The following is a 20,993-nucleotide window of genomic DNA, read 5'->3' as shown; positions in this document are numbered from 1 at the left end:
GGGCTGGGGTGCAGGAGGGAAGCATGACACACCAGCATCTTAACTGGGCTATTAGGAGGGCCCAGCGATGTGCCCAAAACCCTGGAGGTGGGAAGATATGGAGCTCCTGAGTAGCCGGGAGGTTCCGATGCTCATGATGCAGATGATCGGAACCCAGGGAGTGTGTTGGTGCCAGTGCGTGGACACAGCATTCCCCATGCCTGGCTCCCAGGAGAAGCAGGGGCTGTGCTTCCTGTTAGGTGAGCTAGGGGAAGGCGTGGTTCTGTGTGTCCCTGTCTTCTGCATTTCAGAGAGACCTGAGTGGGGTTGAGGTGGAAGACAGCAAGTCAGCGGGGGGCTGTCAGACAGGTGGCAGAAAGAGAGGCGGGGGCTGGGCGGGGCCTCTGGGGGAGGAGCTGCCCGTGGGGGACAGGAGGACCACTGCCTCCTCCGGGGCAGGGGTTCAGAGCCTGAACCAAGGGAGCTGTGGGGAGGCTCTTGAGGGTCTCCGGGGTCCTCGCTGGAAAGTGGAGGTGACGATGTCTTCCTCAAGGGAAGGTGTCAGAAGTGGGAGTGGGCTCAGGGGAGTGAAAAACGGGGTGGAATCTTAAGAAGCAAAGGGCCTGATGAGGGCATAAACAGCCTAGTGCACAGAGCTAGGAGTAAGGATGGGGTGGAGGGGCTGCCCAAGAAAAAGGCCCGCTCAGGCAGGAGTGAAGCCTGGCCAAGCTCAGTCCTGGACCGATGGCTGCTGACAGATGAGAGCTCCAGCATATTTGGGGGTGCTGTCAACAAAACAGAAATCTTCCCAAAAGTGTCAGGAAGAGGGGAGGGTGTTTGTGCTCAGGTGGGCAGGGCCTGGTGTGGGCTCCACTGGACCTGAGTCACAGCCTCCTGAGCTCCTGGGCTGGGCCAGGCAGGGCAGGACCTGGGGCTCTCAGATCGCACCTCACGGCAGAATCCCTTCTGCGCAAGGCAAGAGCCAGACTTCAGGGACCACGTTCTCCTTAGACTTGCTGTGACACCTCAGCCCATCACACTGCATTAGCCTGAGCCTAAGCCCCACCCCTGGTGTGTCCCAGTCCCATCAGCTCCTATCTGCTTTAACAGACGCCGACAGCCCATCCCCATGGCAGCCTGGGGTCACTGCTCCTCCGCCTGCATGGACAGGCCTCAGGCCTCTTTTCCAGCTTATGATCAATTTCTTCAGGAGCACATGAAGCCCAGGAGCCCTACACTCTAATGCAGCAGCTTGACTACTTGCTTTAGTACGGATCCAGAGGGGGAAGTGGCTTGGAGGGTCCAAGTCCACCTCAGGGGTCTGTGGTAGGGGAGGAGGGGACAGAGCAGGGGTATCAGCACAGTGACCTTTCCACACTCAGCCTTGCCTGTTGGAAGGTGTTGTGCCCTCACCAGGGACCCCTTAGGTGCCAGCAGTACCGCCAGTCACACTGGGGGTGCTGAATTCACAGGTGCGTATCCATGGGTGCTCCCCCCTCACCACGGACGGTCAAGGCAGGGCCCTTGCTGAGTCCCCTGAGGTCTGCATGCCTGAGACAGGGATGAGCACATTGAAAGCCAGGCCCTACCCATGGGACCAGCAAAGCAGCATCCTCCACACCCGCTGAATGGGGGACAGAGAAGCGTTGACCAAGGCCTGTCAGTGTCAAAGACACAGGCAGAGAGGTCACCACAGGGCCACTTGTGTCCTCTCTCGTCAGGCAGGTCTCCACAGGGCAGAATGGCACCAGGACAAGTGGTCTGTTTTGTAACTGTCAACCCTCATTCCTCCTCAACTCCCTTTACTGTTTTTTTTCAGAAATGAAATTCGTGATGGTCTCAGCAGACTTCAGAATATAGTACCTACAGGAGCCAAACACATGCAGGAAGGATTTAAAAAGGTACGGATCCTACAGCTCTGAGACTTTCTTCTGCTTTATCAAGTTCTTAGAGTATTTTTGGGTCATCTCACTGCCCTCCACCAATTTCTTTCATATTGTTGCAGGCAAATGAGCAGATTCAACAAGCTAACTCAGGAGGTAAGCTGCCTGCTGACGTCACTGTGCTCAGGTGGGACAGAGCCGGGCGCGGGCCTCAGCGAGGGCTGGTGCAGACACCCCTCGGCCAATTCCTAGCGCTGACCTTGGAGCGAGTCCCTTGTCCTCTCTGGGCTGCAGGTTCCTCCTCTGCACAGTGAGGAGGAAAACCACCCCCAGGGATGCTTCCGAGAACCACATGGGATCATGCATTACATTCCTGGTTCTTACTAGATATCAAGTGCTTGACCTATGGTTGGGCTGCATGAAAAAGAAAAGAGAACTTCCAAGGATGGCGAGCAGACAGGGTTCAGTTTAGGGAACAGAGACGTTGGTGTCCCCCTGGCTGCCCACACTTTGTCCACCACAGCTCTGGCTCTTCCTCCTTTCCCTTGAGCCTCTTTTCTTTGGTTGACTCTCATCCTTTGACTGTGCCTCCGACTGTGGAAATGGCTGTACTTGGCCCAGACCAGCTGCATCGAGACTGTAGGGTTGCAGCCCTTGTCAGGAAGGATGCATGGGCTGCTGGGGATAGGCTGGGAGCTGGGCGGGGGCTGCTGTCCAAGCACCTTGACCTTGAGTTCTGAATAGCAGGACCCACAGAGCCAGCAGGAGAGCCTGCCGGCGCCACGCAAGACAGAGCCCACTGCCCCCCGGACCCAGCGGGATGTCTTGTGCAGTCAGTCAGCTGCTCCTCCCTGTGCTCACCTGAGAGGCTTGTTCTCGTCCCATGATGTAGCTGCAGTTGCGTTTCAGGGCAAAGGCTGTGCCACCTCCCCATAGTGAAGGTCCACTAGGAAGGGCTCTGATCCGGTCTCAGGCTCCTCGTCTGTCAAGTGGGTTCTGGGCTGAGACCCCTTCTCCCTCCAGGTGCTCTGGGTGGTGGGTACTCAGGTCAGGGTGGCCTCTCCGCAGGTACAGGAGGTGTGGGAGCAGTGCTGTGGGCCTGGCAGCCTGAGGCAGGTCACTCCAGGTGCCTTCCTGACCAGGCCACTCCCTGCTTCTTCTGCAGAAAACAAGGTTCCCTCTATGATTATCTCCTTGACCGATGGAACCCTGGAGGAAGCGCCGTTTGAAATGACTAAGGAAGAAGTAAGTCCAGACCATCATTACCAGCTTTGTGCTCCGCCTGTTTTGTGAATTGTACTCAACGCTTTTTTCCTCTTAGGCTGACAGGGCTCGGAAAATGGGAGCAACAGTATACTGTGTGGGTGTAAAAGACTATCAGAGAGACCAGGTAATTCAGAACAGGTAACCAGTGCCACTGTTGAGCCCTGCTGGGGAAATCTGTCAAAGGCAGCTGTCCCAGGGTCTCTGAGAGGATGGCCCTCCACCCACCCCAAGGGTCTGGACACCAGGTAGCCACTGCAGATGAATATCAAGTGTTGGGTAAAGCTGCCCACCAGGGGTGTGGATGGAGGAGCTTTCCACTCCCTAAGGGTGGGCTGCTGGCAGATGCCAGCGTGTGGCCTTGGAGTCCAGCATGGCAGGCGACAAGGGCCTGTCTCCTGGGATGGGACCTGCCGCGTCCTCAAGCCCTGACTGTGTGCCAACCATCTCCTCTCTGCTGTAGTTATTGGACATTGCAGACAGCCCGCATCACGTCTTTGGAGTGGACCAAGGCTTCAAGGCTCTTAAATACATCATTGAGCCAGTGAGTGAGGGCTGGACGTGAAAAGTGGGAACGGGTAGCTTCTCGCCAAGCCCCCGCATTCAAGCCCCTGCCCCTCATCTCCCTATTCTAGCTCGGAGCTAAGTCCTGTATTGAAATGACAGCTGTGGAGCCTTCCAGTGTCTGTACAGGAGGTAAGAGCTGGAGTGCTGTTTTAAACACAGGGGTGTGTGTTTGTGTGAGTTGTGAATGTGCCCAGTGTGCGTTGTGGGTGTGCTGTGAGCACATGATTTCAGTATGCGTGGGGTGTGCGTGTAGTGTGTATGGTGTGTGTGAGTGTGGTGTCTGAGTGTGTGGGGTGATTGTATGGAAATTGTGGGCATAGGACTACATCGGGCATATAAGGGAATGTTTATGTGAGGTGTGTATGCCAAGTGTTGGGGGTGCGTGTGTGTGTATTTGTATAATTACTTCTTTCTTCCAGTGTTACTGAGATGTAATTGACATACAGTTCTGTATAAGTTTGACGTATGCCATAAAATGACACAAAAGTATTGCAAAATGATAAGTTTAGTGTACATATTTTTTAAACTCAAAACCAAAAGTTTAATTAAGTAATAAGAAAAACTTTATTTTAAAAAACCTCAACAAATCACTAGCAAATAGAATCCAACAACGTAAAAAAAGGACAATACATCAAGAATAATTAGGGCTCACCTCTGAAATGCAAACCTGATTCAGTGTATGAAATATCAATGTGATTTTCTTAGGAGCAAAATGGGGAAGAAAAATATGATTATTTCAGTGGATGAAGAAAAGAATTGGACATAGTTCACGGTCAGCATCATACTAGCAACCCAGACTGACAAAGGCATCCAACAAATACTCACAGCTATCACTACACCCAGTGGTTCAATGGGGTCGACCTCTCCCTGAGATCTGGAACTTGACAAGGTTGCCTTCTCTCCCCTGGGAGGGTCCCTGCATCGGTGCGGGGAGGATCCTGTGCAGTGGCTTTTCTGGAAGAAGCCCTCTCTCTCAGTGAGCTCTGTGTGTGCCGGCTCGTGAGTCCACATCACTGGGCTTTGTGGAGCTGAGGTGGGTGGATAAGCACACGCTCCCACTGGCAACAGCACACAGCTGGCTGCAGCTGGACACAGACCCAGGAAGCTGGGCCTGGCCACTCTGCTCTGAACTGCAAGGCTACAGCGCGGTAGGCCGTGGGGTCAGACACAGCAATGTTCATATCTGAGCTCTGCTGCCCCCAGACACGAAACCAGGGCTTCTCTGGTGTCACGTGCCAGCCGTGCAGTAGCCTGACTGCTTCAATTCTCTGAGTATGTCCCTGAGACCTACACAGGCCTGCCAAACCATAGAGGAAGATGCCCATTGTCATTCATGGCCTGTGGCGGCCCAGCTGAGGTGACAGGTGCCCACCGCACGCCCTCTGCAGGCGGGGCCCAGCACTGCTGCTCTGACCTTTACAGCTGCTGTCGTCTTGTCCAAAGCTGCCACACAGCATGACTGTCACTCGGAGGGAAGGCTCAAGGCAGGAACCTGGACCCCAAATAAAGTAGAAGAAGCTGTTCATCAGGCTATCGTTCTGAATAAGTCGACCAGGTGTGAGGAAGCCGGCAGTGGGGAGCATAAGGCACGTGGCCTCTTCAGCCTCTCGGCCTCCCTCCAGGACTAGGCAGAGGCCTCTGCTGGCCTCCCTGCCTCCAGGCCTGTGCTCCAGCCCATCCTCTGCACAGGGCCTGAGGGGCAGAGAAGGCCACTTCCTTACCCCAGCCTGACCATGGAGGCTGCGGCCCCCAAGCCAGACAACCAGACCCTCCAAGGTCCAGCCTCTGCTCTAAGCCCACCTGCTGCAGAGGCTGGGGGCTGGGGGGACTGGGCTCCCTGAAAAACCTTCCTCAGCTTTACAGGGTCCAGCCCACCATCCTTTTAGGTCTTATTCTCAGGGCATCTCAATTCCAAAGCCTTTCCTACTCAACTGGTCCCTCTGGCTTCTCACAGCCCTTGCTCTATTCCTGTCTCTTGTCAGGCACTTGTCACCCAGTATGAACCATGACTTCTGCTTGGCTGTGTCCACAGCTTGGTGTTTTTATTTTGTTCATTCAATTCATTGTTTTTATTCCAGCTTTTTATTACGGAACATTTCAAACCTATAGCAGAGTGGAAATGAACGTACAATGGATACCCCTCTCTCCACTACCTGGATCTGCAATTAATACCTGACCGTATTTCCTTTATCATTTATTTATCTAACTCCTCTCTCTTTCTTGACTCTCTGTTTTCATCAATTCATCTTCTTCCTTTCTTTTTTTTTGACTGCATTGGGTCTCCATTGCTGTGGGATTTCTCTAGTTGTGGCGAGCAGGGGCCACTCTTCGTTGCGGTGCGCGGGCTTCTCATTGCCATGGCTTCTCTCGTTGCGGAGCACGGGCTTTAGGCTCACAAGCTCAGTAGTTTTGGCATGCGGGCTCAGTAGTTGTGGCTTGCGGGCTCTAGAGCTCAGGCTCAGTAGTTGTGGTGCACGAGCTTAGTTGCTCCACGGCATGTGGGATCTTCCCAGACCAGGGTTCGAACCCTTGTCTCCTGCATTAGAAGGCGGATTCCTAACCACTGCATCACCAGGGAAGTCCCCATCTTATATCTTGATGCATTTCAAAATAACTGACAGTCATCAGGCTACTGCACCACATTTCTTTATCTGGGAAACAAGATTTGTTAAGATTTCTCTATTTGGAATGCAACAAACAAGTTTATCATTTGACGAGTTCTGACAAATGCACACCCCTGTGTAATCCCCAACCCTATGAGGGCTCAGAACATTACATTTGCCCCCAGAAAGTCCCCTCAGCTCCCTTCCCAGGCAATCCCTGCCCCACCTCCTGGAGGCAGCTACTCGCTGATTTCTTCCTCCACAGGCTAGTTTGCTGCTTTAGAACCTCTCCTCACGGACTCACAGGGGATGAGCGCGGGGCCTGGCCTGGGACCCTCGGCACCGTGGTTTGGGGATTCATCCCTCCTGTGTGTTGCTGGGTTGGCCCGGGGCTTGGACCCCAGAGGCAGGCTGGAGGCGGCACCTGTTCACTCCTTTTCCTGTATGTGACTGGGCCAGAGTGAGTGTCTGCAGGAAGCCCAGCAGGTGGGGCCCAGCAGTGTGGCCATAAGAGGACACAGTGCCGAGTAGGGCTTCCCTCTGAGGTCTGGCATCCAGCTCTGCATCATGGCCAGAGACCCACTGGGGGTGTGGGTGGGGCAGGCTGTGTGGGGCAGGAGGACCCGCGGGATGAAGGCAGGACACACTGCGCAGACGGGGACACTCCTGCAACCAGCCTGGGTCCAGGCTGTCCCCCAGCATGATAAGGTCCCCCCATGTCCCAACCGAATCTCTCCAGAGAGAACAACCTCAAAGAGTTCAGCTTTTATATGTAAAGACCTACCTCAGTATACTTTACAAGGATATTTTTACATTAATGGGATCATGCAGTACATAGTACTTTCCAGCCATCTACATAGTATTCCATTGCATGGATGGAACAATTTATTTCATGGGCCTCCCTTGATCAATATTCAGATTGTTCCTAAAAGGTCGATACTAGAAGTCATACTGTAGGACCGTCCTGATGCTTACCTCTGCGAGCTTGGGAAAGGAATTCCCTGGGGTCAAGACCAGAAGTAGACCTGCTGCCTTAAGGGGACACCCAGGTCACAGTTGGTCAGTGTCCAGTTTCTCTCCAAGTGACAGTCCCAAGCAGCATGTGGTGCTCCCAGACCTGCCCGCCCCAAGTCAGGTCATGTCCACCTGTGCATCTGTGTCAGTCTCAGGCAGGCTAGATGCCCTTTTCATGCCCAGCTCCACCAGCCTTCTCAGGGAGACGCCTGACTTCCCAGCTCCTCTCTCTGGAGCCTGTGGCTGTCCTGGTGTACAACTTTTCTTCCAGAGAGAAAGCTCTCTGTTCCAGAAAGGATCCATCTCCCTTCCCGGGACTGTTCGTCCGTCTGCTGCCTGAGAGCTGATGGGCAGTGGACTATACATGGGACATGCAGGCCTGCAAGCCTATTATAGACCTTCCTGTGACTTCCTTTTCTTCCTGTGGTTGATACTGTTGGAGGAATTGGGGTACAGGGGGAGGGGTTTGGGAAGCAAAAGGAGCAGCTTTCTGGACAAAGCAAAAATCCTTGACCTGGAAGTCTCTTTTGCTGAAATATTGAAACTATCACCCTGCCTTCCACTTTGGAGACTTGCCAGAGTTCAGAAGCCCCCCTTTGGGAGTGGCACTGCCTGGGGCACAGGGGGCTCTGCTGCAGAGGTGAAGCAGCACCCGAGAGGGGCTGAAGGCAGCAGGAAATATAAGGAGGAAGGAGGGTGTCCAGGCGGAGGGCATCGTGCACTGCTCCTGAGGATGTGGCACGGGCTGTGCGCTGGGCTATCAGACGGCCCTGCCCTTGGCTGCCGCCCTCCCTCCTGTCAGCTACGTGGAAGAGGAAGCTGGGTCCAACCTTCACCATGAGGCCGGGACTGCCAGGTCCTCTATGGGAGCTTTCTGCTTCCAAAAGCCTATCAAAACATATTAGCAGGCCAGCTTCTGCCTACAGCCCAAGAATCTAATTGCCTCCAAGCAGAGAATTTGCAAACTTAGCCTTGATCTGATGGGAACTGCATGAAGAATTGAAGCAGGTGGAATCAGGACTGCCAGGTCCAAGGTTGTGCTGGCATTTCTGAGGCATGTCCCTCAGAGTTAACTGACCTCGAGTAATTAATTGACCTTGACCAGGAGACAGAGTTGGACCCTGGGCTAGCAGCAGGAAGACCTGCCTTTATCCTGGCCAGCTCCCCAGAAGTCAGGCACTCTAGCTGCCTTCTCTGGATGCCCTAGTATTTGTTTCAGTTGTCAGGAAGCACCAGTGGGGACCCAGAAGTCTGGGGAGCCCCTATAGCCCAGAACTGCCTATCAGTGTCTCCCACCCTGACAGAAGGAGGTGCTTGGCGAATCTCTATGGTGGGCGCGGGGGGCTGTGTGAGGAACGTCCAGGGGCAGGAAGAGGGCGGGGCAGAGTATGCACTGCGGACTTCAGACCCACAGCTGAGGCAGGACGTCGCCTGCCATGGGGGATTCTCCGGGGCACGGTCCTCACCGCCTCCTTGCCACGCCCATGTCCTGGCTTTGCTCCTGGGGTCTCCAGCCTGCCATAGGCAGAGAGAGAGACACGGAGGAGGAGCAGACCCCCTAGTGTCAGAAAGCCCCACAGACACCCGGGCTTGCGTGCTCAGCTCAGACAAGGGTCAGGACTGTGTTCAGCCTGCGCTGTCTGGTTTCCTGGCATTTGTGTAAGAGAGGGCCTGGTGGACAGCACTGCCTGCGCCTTTCAGGGAAGACCTTGGCTTCAGAGTCGGAAACCTATGGCTGCGTTTGCCCCTGTGGAGGGTAGGAGACTGGGTGCCTTTATTGAGTTGGATGGGTCAGGGGCAGTGGTGAGAAGCCCCCGAGTGCTCAAGGCCCATCCATCTCAGTTGTACCCTTTGTGATACCCAGTGAGGCCCAGTGTGCACACAGATATTGGTTCAGACACATATGCTTCCTCATCAGAGTCCCTGGTAATTCAGTTATGGAGTGGCCTGTCATAACTGCAAGATCAGAGGGAAGAGAGCACTCAGCCCCTCCTAATACAGACCTTTCGGTGTTGCCCTTGCAGATGAAAATGAATTGATGATTTCTGGAAAAGGATTTAATAATGCAAAGAAGAAGGATGAAGTTATTTGTAGATTTAAGTTCAGCAACCAGCGGTTGTTTGGTAAGTAACCCCCTTGGTGCCGCAAAGTGACACGCTTCCCACACCACATTGCGTTCCCTGAGCCGGCTAGGCCGTCGAAGCCCTTGCTCACCACTCACTGTGGACACTGTGAGGACAGAGACAGCATGGACAATGGAAGGAGTGACCTGGCTGGGAAGCCTGGCCACTGCTCCTTTCATCTCAGGCCAGGAAGTGATCAGTCCCCAGCACATCAAGAGCGTCTTGGGTTGGGGAGGGCACCTCTCAAGGCTGTGTTGGGGGTGCTGGGTCTGTCGTCACTGCTACACTCCCCCACACTTTCCTCGGCCCTCACTTCCCTTGAGAGACAAGGACTTGAATCTCACGAGTCTGCTGGTGGCAAGTGGAGGTGGCCCCAGGGCCCTGAGTCTGGGCCAGGTGCACTGAGCTCTCCCAGGGCCGTGTGGTCACCTGGGATTGAGCGAAGTTGCCACCTGCCAGGCCTGGGGCCCGGAATCCTGGCTCTGGCCCACATTTCATGTGTGATCTTGACCTAATGAGTGTTCTGCTCTCAGCCTCTATTATCTGTACTGTGAAATGGGGCCAGTATGGTAGGTGTACTAACTAAGCCCTATCACATATGTAAAGCTACTGTTTGGAAATAGGCACCAGGTGTCCTTCCAGGAAGGGTGAGAGGCCTGAGGAAGCACACAGTTGGGGAAGCAGATGTGTCCTCAGTGCTGAGGTGGGCCTGATCTCCCACAAAGAGCGCCTGGGGACAGTGGGACTTTCCCTTCCTTCTCAACCCTCCCCTGATGCATTGACTTAATATGATTCTATTCTGTTCAGTGACACTCTTCACTCCAGGGCCATCTGGTAAACCCAGGGCGAGTCCTCTGCCCCCACACAGCTCTGGGCCATGTCTCCTCCTTCCACGGGTGCATCGAAGGCGCAGGGCTCTGCCATTGCCACACTCTCACACCACATAGTGTGTAGATGGCCTCAGGGAGTTAGATATCTCTTGGTTTCTACTTCAGAAGTGATTAGGACTGAGTAACACATTGATGTGGAGAGCTAATGTTTATTGAGCACCTACTACATCTGCTAATGCGCTAAGTGCCTTACATGCACGCTCCCAGTCAATTCTCCAAAGAAACCTATTGTGATTCCTTTGTGTAGATCTGAAACCAGAGTCAGAGTCAATTCAAGAGCTTGCCCAAGGTCACCAGCTGGTTCAGAAAGAGCTGGAAAGTAGGCATAGGGAATGTGATTGCCCAGTCTGGGCCTTTGACCTCACTGAGATGACACTCCTTGAGGAAGGTGGGGCTCAACCTATCCTCCAGGAAGTGTGCTCAGATGTTCCCCTGTGCTCCATGGCTATATCGCTTTCCCACTCTAGACATCACGAGTGTTTCTCTCTGAGTTGGACCAGCACCAGGATCTCACACGGGAGACCTCAACCCACATTCCTGGGCTCCTCTGCTGACCTCCTCACTGCACATAGTCAAGGCTGACCCGAAGTGGCCGTACAGGGCTGTTTATCGCCAGGAGCCCTGATGCACTGATGAGGATTGATTTGGTTCTTTTTAATCACATTTTCCTCTGATTAAAACACATGGCAAAACAGTTTAAAAAACATAGAGAAGCATAAAGAAGAAATATTTTGATCAAGGTTTCTATACATTTTGTCTGTTGCTAGTATGTAAAGTTTTCATATTCTAAGACAAAGCTTTTTATTTTTTTTTATTTTTTTTTTTTCTGGTGTGTGGTATGCGGGCCTCTCACTGTTGTGGCCTCTCCCGTTGCGGAGCACAGGCTCCGGATGCGCAGGCCCAGCGGCCACGGCTCACGGGCCCAGCCGCTCCGCGGCATATGGGATCCTCCCAGACCGGGGCACGAACCCGCATCCCCTGCATCGGCAGGCGGACTCTCAACCACTGCGCCACCAGGGAGGCCCCGACAAAGCTTTTTAAATGTGGCAAGTGAAGTACTTAGTTAATCCGTGAATATTGGAAACTAGTTTCCAGTCACCCAATATTTTCTGGGCCCTTAGTATGTGGGGTGCCTGCCGTCAGCTCCCTCTCCCTGTTCTGGATTGTGAACAGCCTATGGAAAGGAAGTTGCTCCCCTTTGGAATTTTTTCACACTAATCCCAACCATCCTATCCTTCAGATGCAGATCCTTTCCCATAACCATACTCGGCGATTAGTTTTCATTTTCAGTCCCAACAAAGGAGTAACACCGTCCGAAGTTCACAGCTAATCTGACACTTGAGTTAGATCCAAAAACCTTTCCATGGAAATGAACCATTCTGTAGGGAATAGCCCTGACCTGTGGCAAAAAAGAGAAAAGCAATAAAAATTATTAGAGATTGTTGATTATAACAATGCTACACAGTAGAAAGCAGGAAGTACAAAAAAAGTAAAGAATAAGACATTACCCCGATTCCAAATCCACAGATAAGTGCCAGTAACATCTCAAATACAGCTGGTAAACCCCAGTTTTCCTGAATGATAGAAAAAAAACTGAAGTGGAATTGAGGAAAGTATTAAGCGTCACGCAGAGCCTTCTTCATGAGCCATATTAGTTCCCCCCAAAATACCCCTAAGTTAAAAGGAGGCTCTAAAAACACTAACAGATTAGGAATGTGAGAGGAAAATCTTTCGTTTGATTATGATCTGTGTGCTTTTGAAGTTTAAGTGTCCAGGTAGTGACACCTAGACTCCAGTCTTGTAAAAATTAGAGAATATTTCTAAACAGATGACAAGCCTATTTTTGAATAAATTTAAAAGAAGAACATTTAAAGCTATCTCCACTTTCAGGGAGATGCTCCGGAACATGTCCCTAGAGGTGTGGCCCTGGGCATGGCCCCTCCTGTAGTACTTCGTCCCTAACCTCTGATCACGGCCCTGTGGGTGCAAGTCTAGGAGAGAACCTGCTTTCATCCTACACAGCAAAACTGTGCAGGCCAGCATCTGTCCACACAGGGCAGCAGGTGCAGAGCTGTGGTTCCAGACCCCAGGAAGTGGTGACCTAGCTCCTAGGGCCTTGGGAAGCCTGTGTCATGAAAAAGGCCAGTGAAAGGACTCTCCTCCCGAATCACCGATGTCAGAACTGCTGCAGCCCTCTGGGACCATTGATTCTAACTTTTACAGGGGAAGTCTGGGACCTGGGGACGTTTGAGCAGGGTAGGGTGAAAGCTGGTAAGAAAGCCAGCAGTCAAAGCAGCTGGACCTTCCCATCTTTTTTTACATCTTTTTTTACAAGGATGTAAGGAGATAGGGCTCAAGAGAGGAGAAGGTTCCAGAGCTACTAGTTACAGACTGTCCTAGCCTCCGGAGTGCCACCTCCCAGATCCCAAAAAATTACAGAACAACCACGAACACAGAAGCCCCGCTCCCCTCAGGCTTCCCTGTGGCCATAAATGTCACCACCACCCGCCCAGGCGCTCTGCTCAGTGACGGGCACGTCGTCCTTGACTCCTCTTTGCTCTTGTCCCACATCCAGTCCACCTGCAGGCCCTGCTACCTCTGTGTCCAAACTTACCCGAACCTGGCGAGCCACGCGACAGGCTCACTGAACTCAGAATAAAGCCCAAACCCCTTCCCAGGGCCCACGAGGCCCCGCCCCCTCTCCTCACTCACCTCTTTCCCACAACAAGCTCAGCTAGTTATGCCTCAGGCCCCGGAACAGGTGTCCACAGCCCAGACCCTCTTCCCCAGACCTTTCCCTGCCTTTCCCTGCCTTTCCCCTCATCCGCTTTCAGCTCCAGGAACACCGCCTCAGAGAGACCTTATCTTTAGTGGGAATTTTCAATAATACACAAAAGTAGCAAAAATCGTATAATGCCCTTGAAGCAGCCTTCCCCTACTTTCAGGAATTACCAATCCTGGCCAATCTGGTTTTGCTGATAGTCTCACCATTGATTATTGTGAAGCAAATCCCAGACATCCCATCATGTCCTGTATAAATATTTCACTTTCCCTTAAAGAGAAATTGAGTCTCTAAAGGACAGGACAGGTCACCTGCTCCTAAGCAGCTGTCTCTTCCCCTCCCTTCTCTATCCTGTCCCTTACTTATTGATGTCACTGCACTTTTCACTCCGGCACGTATTTTGTTCATTGTTTGTTACTTTATTGTCTGTCTCCCTCTCCAGTGCCACAAATGTCAGGTCCCTGAGAGCAGGGCCTCTGCGTGCCTTGTTCCCACTAAACGCCAGAGCCCTGACAGTGCCTGGTGCACAGTAGGTGTCAGAAGAAGGCAGAGAAGAGAAGCTGCTTCTGCCAAAGTGGTAGCTCTGCTTCCAAGGGCAGGCAGAAGGGGAGGGGCGGATGGGTGGACAAGTCCCCTGACATTCTTCTCATGTGATTGTCTTTCAGATATAAAAGCCAGGTCTGTGAAAGATAACAGGATAACATGCCCAGGAGTAAAGATAGAGAAGCCAGATCAGTAAGTGCCCAGCCCAGGGGCTAAGTGGGCAGTTTTTGCCACCATGAGGTGTAAAAAATTTAGGAAGCCACCTCTACTGGGGCAGCACATGTCTGTCTCCAGGAGGACTGAGGGCATCCTTCACACCTGCCCTGGTTGGTGTTCCCCGGAGGTGCTCAGCGATCTGCTGTGGCCCAGCCTCTGCTGAGGAGTGTAGGATGCAGGAGATGATGTGCCCCAGGGATGGTACCTTTGCTCCAGGCAGCCTTTTGGAGCTAAATTCACATACTCTGTACATACAGAGGAAGCGGGATAATGACATCATACCGCCATCCCTGGTCACTTCACTCATGGCCGCGAGGACATCTGACCCCGTGCAGGGATCCTCACTTCCTGGTCAGCCTTCACTGTAGAAGCTGACCTCGTAGTACTTTGGGATGAGCTCCCCTTACCCCTGCTATCTGCTCTCTGGTAGCCCTGAATACCTGATGTTCAAAGTCTTTACAGTCAGGAGATATTATAAGCTACAATTGGAGCCAAGTGTAAGAACTCTGTCTGTCTGGGCTGCTGGTCACTGTCTGCCCCTTCTGTGCTTTAGGGAGGTCTTTGCTGAAGTTAGCCTGAACCATGGTGTCAGCTTCATCAGCAACAATGTTAGCATCACCAGCAGGAACTGTGCGAGTACCAGGGTAAGGCTCTAGCATCTAAGGCTGTCCTGACACCCTGCACCCTGGGGAGGCAAGTGAAGGGAACAACACCCCAGGCAGGCCCAAAAGGTAGCCTGTGCTGACAGGCCCCTGAGCAGCATCTCACAGATAGCTCGGAACCCTTAGCCCAACCTCCAGGAGCTGAACCCCCATGAGGCTTGGGTATTGCCTTGAGAGTGCTACTAAAAAGAGCACCTGGGGGTCACCTTACTGTCCAGGCCTTGCAAACCTTTGCTCTCTCTGTGAACCAAGTGTCACTGAAGGCACATGGACGAGACCAATTAGAGCCCTAAGCAGAGTCCAGGAACAGTGCTGAGGCTCTGCCTACCCTGGACCCACCTTGCCACCTCCCCTGGCCCCGGCCTTCTGGTGGGGAGCTCAAGGCTCCATCCTGGATTCCAGCCGGGCTGAGCAGGAGAGGCTGGGGCACTGTGTACTAGGGGACAGGGTCCAGGACCTCTAGGAACCCTGGGCCCTCCAAGTCGGGGTCCCCGCACAGGGGTCAGGAGGGTGGGAGCAGCTGTGACCGTGCTTAGTCAGCTTGGCCCGAGGATGCAGAGTGGGGAAGTAGGGGAGGGTGGCTACGGGGAGGTGAGCAGGGTGTCCTGCCTCTGCTCTTGCACCCACACCTCTGTGGGGCCCCAAAGCCCTTCCCTCACCCATCTGTGTGTCGTAGCATTTTGTGGTCCTTCCAAAACTCCTGTATGTCATACTAGGCAGGGAGTGAGGGTGGCATTGTCACTGCATGGAGGATTGGGCTTCCTTGACAGGGCTCAGCGGAGAGCCTCTGAGCAGGGCCAGCGGTGGGGTCTGTGGCCCAGGGCCCCACAGTTGCTCTCTGGGTACCAGTCCCGACCTCTTAGAATCTGTCTCCTCAGGTGGGGCAACCAAGTAGAAAGCGGACTGAGAGGACAGGGTGGGCTGGTATGGGATCCAAGTAGCAGGCGCCTGGTCCATGCCGGGACTCTGCTGTGTGTTTTTTCTGTAGGAAGCGGGACCAGATGGCAAGAATGCTCCACCAGCTGCCCCACTAGATGCCCAGCAGCCTCCCGAGGAGCCTCCCTCATCACCATCCCCACAGTTCACCCTCTATGTCAAACCTCTCTACTTATATGCCCTCATCCCAGCCCTGCTCCTGTTCCCCCTGATGCTCTGGTGCATCTGGTGGCTGTGCCGCAGGAAGGTGAGTGACCCCTGCCCGCACAGCCTGCATCCAGCCCTCAACAAGCCCCAAGGGACCATGCCCATGCCTGCCCCACGATCCTGCCTGCGGGCGGCTTCCCATCAGCCCCAGGGCCAACACACAAGCAAACAAGACACAGACTCTGTCCTCCTGTCCCGGGCATAGACACAGCCTGGGCTTCTAGGGGGCCACCTGCTTCATGCTTTCACCTTCACAGGGAGGTGGCCTATGGGCTGTCCTGGCCCCTGGGGCAAAAGGACCCCAGACCTCCTGAGAGCAGCGCTGCCCCACAGCAGTCAGACTTCTGAAGGACTCAGGTGGACCAAGGCCCCAAGGGTCTCTGCTGTTGGGGGACGAAGGGGGATCTGCAAGGGCACTGATGGCCCAAAGGGAGAAGGATGCTGGCCGGGAGGATGCTAACCCCGGGGGCAGCTGCGCCTTTGAAAACAGCATGGATCCCTGCCCATATCTGGTGCCTTCGGTCATTCCTTCATCAGTCATCACTAAGTCACCAGAATGTGCAGGGCCCCGTGCTGGGCACAGAGGGGCAGAAATGCAGCAGCCGCTTCCCTTGCCCACAGGCGCTCACCATCTGGTGTCTGGTCTGGTATTGGTAGCTGGGGAGCATTGAGGGTAAATGTCACCTTCAGAGGGTGTGGCAGGTGCCCTGATAATGCTAAAGGACAGAGACTGGCCCTGGGTGGGAGGGGAGGCAGAGGTGCTGGCCGGCTAGGTTTGCAAGAACACAGGCCAGCGGTGGGTGAAGAGGAGGAACAAGCAGAGCTGAGAAAGGACAAGCAAAGCAGCGTAGAAGCCAGCAGGTCAAATTTCTGCAAAGGGAGAGAAGTGAGGAGAGAAAGCCGGGTCGGGGAGAGGGAGGTGGACTGTCATCCCTGAGGGCTGGGAGGCAGGGAGGGCTGCAGGGGGAGGGAGGGAAGGGGAGAGGAGGAGGGGTGTGGCGAGTGTTCTCTTGTCTTCATAGGATGTCAGGGCTGCTGCTGAAAACTCGACCAGGGACCAGGGGCCTTAGTCTGCCTCTCTCCCCCTTGACCCTCCACTGAGATACCGATTCCCCTTTCATGACTGAGGAGTCTGAGGCTCAGGGAGGTGGAGCCTGTTGGCCACAGACCCTCAGGCTCTGGGCACCTAGGTTGACACCCCAAAGCCCATGTTTTGATCCCTTACTGCTGCCGAGCGGGGTCCCCTTCTGTCTGCATAGCTGAGCCAGAGCCCTCCATGCCCCTTCCAGCCTGTGTTTATGTCTCTTTAACATCCTAGATCGTTAAGGAGCCACCACCAGCCCAGAAACCAGAAAAAGTAAGTGGTGTGTTTCGTAGTGATATTGTCAGCATACTTGATGCCCACACTGACCTGCACAGAGAGGCCCTCTGACGTGTATGGGGAGATGCCGTCTCCCACCCCTCCCGCTCCCACCTACCTGGGCAGAGAGAGGTGGCAGAAAGAAGAGGGTGACAGAGGGCAGGGAGGGACCCCAGAGAGGACCTGAGACTCACAAAATGTCACCCAGACAACACGGTTCCCCACCTCCGAAGACAGCCTGCACCAGGGCCTTTATCACTGAATCAGCAACGTGGGGTAGCCTATTTCAGAAACAGCTATGGTCCCTCCTGTTATAAAAGGCTTTTTCTCAATTCCCAAAAGACTCTTTGTAGACTGAACCTTCCCAGGACTCACACTAGCATTTGGAAATTGATCCTCAGGTTTCAGGGACCTGGTCCCCCTCCCCGGCCTCTGATGTATGCTGGGCTCCATTTCCTTGGTATTCATCCCTGGCTCATGTCAGGATGAGGGTCGTGGCAGGGTTGGCCTTTGGGGAACGGGGACTGGGGAGGGTGGAAGGAATCCTAACCTGACTTTGAGCTATTGGAGCATAGCACAGGTGAGCACAGGGACCAAGGGTCAGGTGAGGAGCCTGGGGCTGACCCGGGGTGGTGACCAACCCAGGGTCCATAAGAAGTAGTTAGAGCAGGTGTGCCGTGTCCCCAGACAGGGGGAGCTGGGCCTGAGATCTGGTGGGAAACAGGGTCACTGCCCGGGCTGACGTCTACACTGGCTGCAGTGTGACCTGGGGAGGCTGGATCTGCCAGAGTCAGGTGAATACAGCCCTGTCACCTACTAATGCCCGCACCCCTGCCAGCCTCTGTCACGCCCAGCTTCTCCTGCAAGGGTGGCCGCCAGGAACCAAGGGGACAGGATAGAGTTTGTTGATATTTGGAAAAGAGCCATCTTTGTAAACCAAAAGGAGTTGGTGTGTTTTTCACATGGAGGCCACTCTCTTATGTGCCGGGTGCTGCTCATTTGTCCTTGATTCTCCAACAAACACTTGCTGACTGGCCAGTACTTGACAGGTGCCGGGGCAACAGATGTCATTTGTCTGCACCCAGGAGCTGCCAGACAAGGACGCAGACGGTGTTTTCTCTTCCTCGGAGCCAGAGGAGACATGTGAAATGTCATGCCCCATAGTGATTGCCCATGGTGGGTGCCAGGGAGACAGGATGGAACGAATGGAGGTGAGAAAGTCCCTTGGGAAGGAGTGATGACCCCAAGGCTGGGGAGCAGGAGGTGAGGGTAGCCGGTTCGTGCACAGGTCTAGACCCATAAGGCATGAAAATGAGCTCTGGGTACTGGACTACAGTCACTTGGTGCCAGAGAAAAGCCAAAGCCCTCTCGGCCCTAGTGGCCCAGGGGAGGCCAAAAATTACGAGGGCTCATGTTCCCATCATCACCAGGGTTTCCCCTTGGGATGGGCCCAAGTTTCTGGATGTTGGTGGATGGCCCCAAAGGGTAGCTTCAGTGCTGTCTCAGGGAATTGGTGGGGACAGAGCCCTGACAGACCATCTCAAGTCAGAGGGGACACTACCCCTCTAGAGGCAGCATCTGTGCCTGTAGCTTCCTCACAACCACATCTGCTTTTCAGAGAAAACTGGATACCTTCTGTGACTTTGTCCAGTGCTGCAACCAGATGTCGTTGATGTGGTGCCCACACAGGGACATGGTAAGCAGGGCACAGGGATGCTCCCCATGTCTGGGGTCTTGTTTTTGCCCTTGATTTTTGCCCCGGGACTGTGGGTCAGAGAGCCCTCTCCGGGCATCTGCCAAGAGGAACGCCCAAGGCGTGGAGACCTGGAGCTCATGAGCCTCCAGACGATACTCAACCTGGTGCCCGTGCATTTCCCCTGCGTCCTCGTCTCAAGGATGTCAGGACCTTTCTTCTCCAGAGCAATGCCCAGCAATTGCAATCTTAAGCAAAAAGGGCTGGAGAGGCCTATTGGATTCCCGTCCATCGTCCCTCCCCACTGCCTATCCGACCCTGTGGGACTGCTGGCTGCACCCCATCCATGAGACCCTCCTGGGCTGCTCACTCAGCTGCAGGAGTGGTGGAGGACATGGTGACACCCGCCCCCCAATATTGTCTGGCCAACACTGACTGGTTTTACCAGGTAGTAAAGATGCCCCACTTGTGTCAGTGCCTGTGACAATGTGGAGAAGCCCAATTTCTCCACTTGTCATCCTTGTTATTTAATAATAATAATGATAGATAATTTTATTGCATCCTTTCTGTGGGTCAGTTGCTCAAGAAGTTTACATGTTCTCACTGCTTTAATCCTCCCAGTGAATGTACAGGTAGATACTACTGTACTGGTAGATCGCAGCTTTATGGAGGCGGGTGTGACCCACAGAGAGGCTGAGTGACTTGTCCCAGCTCACCAAGGATGGGAGCAGCAGAGTGGGACTTGAATTCGGAGCCTGGCTAAACCCTTCTCACCGCTCTGTCCCCCATTCGGTTCAGCACTCATGGTCTCATGATGGTTACCCCCAAACCGTCAGAGAGCTGCCCTTCTCAGGCCTCCAGATCCGAGGAAGGCCTTGCTGCTGGTTCTCTTGGGAAGCACCTGCCTGGGCATCATATTCCTGGTGTCCCCATTATCAGACCTTATGTACAGACCGGGCCAGGGGCCTGGAGAATGTTGCAGTCCCAAGATCTGCAGTGAGGTGTGTACTGACCACATTCCCTGAATCAGGAAAACACTGGCTCTTGGTGGCTGGACAGGTGGGCATTTAGAAGCTCTGGATAGGCCTGAAAGTCTCTTGGACACTGCTGATGACACACCTGAGGCATGCTCACATCCAGCAGAGACACTGTCTGGTGACAGTGGTGTCGGAGCTCCTTCTGCAGCTTGGCTCCCGGCTCTGGGTCTGAATCGAGCTCTGAGTCCCAGCCTTGCTTGCACAGAAGCCCCATTCTCCACCTGTCTCTAGACAGCTCTCTAGACACTTGAAAGTCATGAATATCTCAGTGAGTGGCTGTTTGGCCAGATCAGAATCTGTGAGAGAGTGACAGTTAAGCTGAGAAATAACTGATAAAAATAAATCCAGAGAGGTCCTTCCAAACGGAGGAAACAGCCAGTGCGTATGCCCTGGGGCTGTAGGGCTTGGTGAATTGAAAGGCTGGAAATCAAGTACTGTCCTCATCAATCCAATGGTCAAGATGTTCACAGGATACCCAGTGTCACCCAATAGGGTGTGGGGGACAGAGGCACACCAGTCCTGCAGGTCAGAGTGTTGCGAGGGCACCAAATCCAGTTGTTCTGATGCACGTGGTCCACACACACTGAGCCCTCTGATGATGAATGAATGAATGGGCACTTCTAGTTACACGTGCTCCTGTGTAGAGGCTTTAGGTCATTGCTGTGACACAAGGAGGCATTTTGGATCTGAAAATATAGGGCACAGAAATCTGCATTGCGGGGCACTGTGCAGGGATGGGGAAAGGTCCCTTTGGCATTTTCAGGAGTGATTGTAGGAAAGTACTGACTTCAACCTGTTACTAAATCTGCGAAGTTACTCTAGTTTCTGAAACGCTCCAAGCCTTACCGTTTTTTAAAAACAAAAACAGGGATAAAATAATTAAATACCACTGAACAAATAATGCAGTTATGAAGAATGCTAGGTCAGTTTTTGGTGAGGCTAAGAAAGTGTCCAGGTGAGTCCGAATAACCCAAAGTCCAGAGGTCCTGGAGTCCCATTGACAGATCCAGTCCAGGGCTGCCCATAGATGCTGTCAGCGGGTCCGTGTGCTCACCACCCTCCCTGTGATGCTGCAGACAGATTATGGTGTCCCAAAGGGTCCGCATCAATCTCTACCCAAACCAAGGGGTCTGTATATGCTGTTGCCTCCAGAGCCCATCACCCATCTGAGGGCGCCGTCACCTGCCCTTGCACTTTGGACTCAACCCCAGCCTGAGGGTTGCAGTGAGAATCCA

This window comes from Mesoplodon bidens, assembly GCF_964165515.1.
Source record: "Mesoplodon bidens genome assembly, contig: HAP1_SCAFFOLD_356, whole genome shotgun sequence".
In the NCBI taxonomy this organism is placed as follows: domain Eukaryota; kingdom Metazoa; phylum Chordata; class Mammalia; order Artiodactyla; family Ziphiidae; genus Mesoplodon; species Mesoplodon bidens.
The sequence above is the reverse complement of the archived record's forward strand: the minus strand, read 5'-3'. Positions refer to the sequence as shown.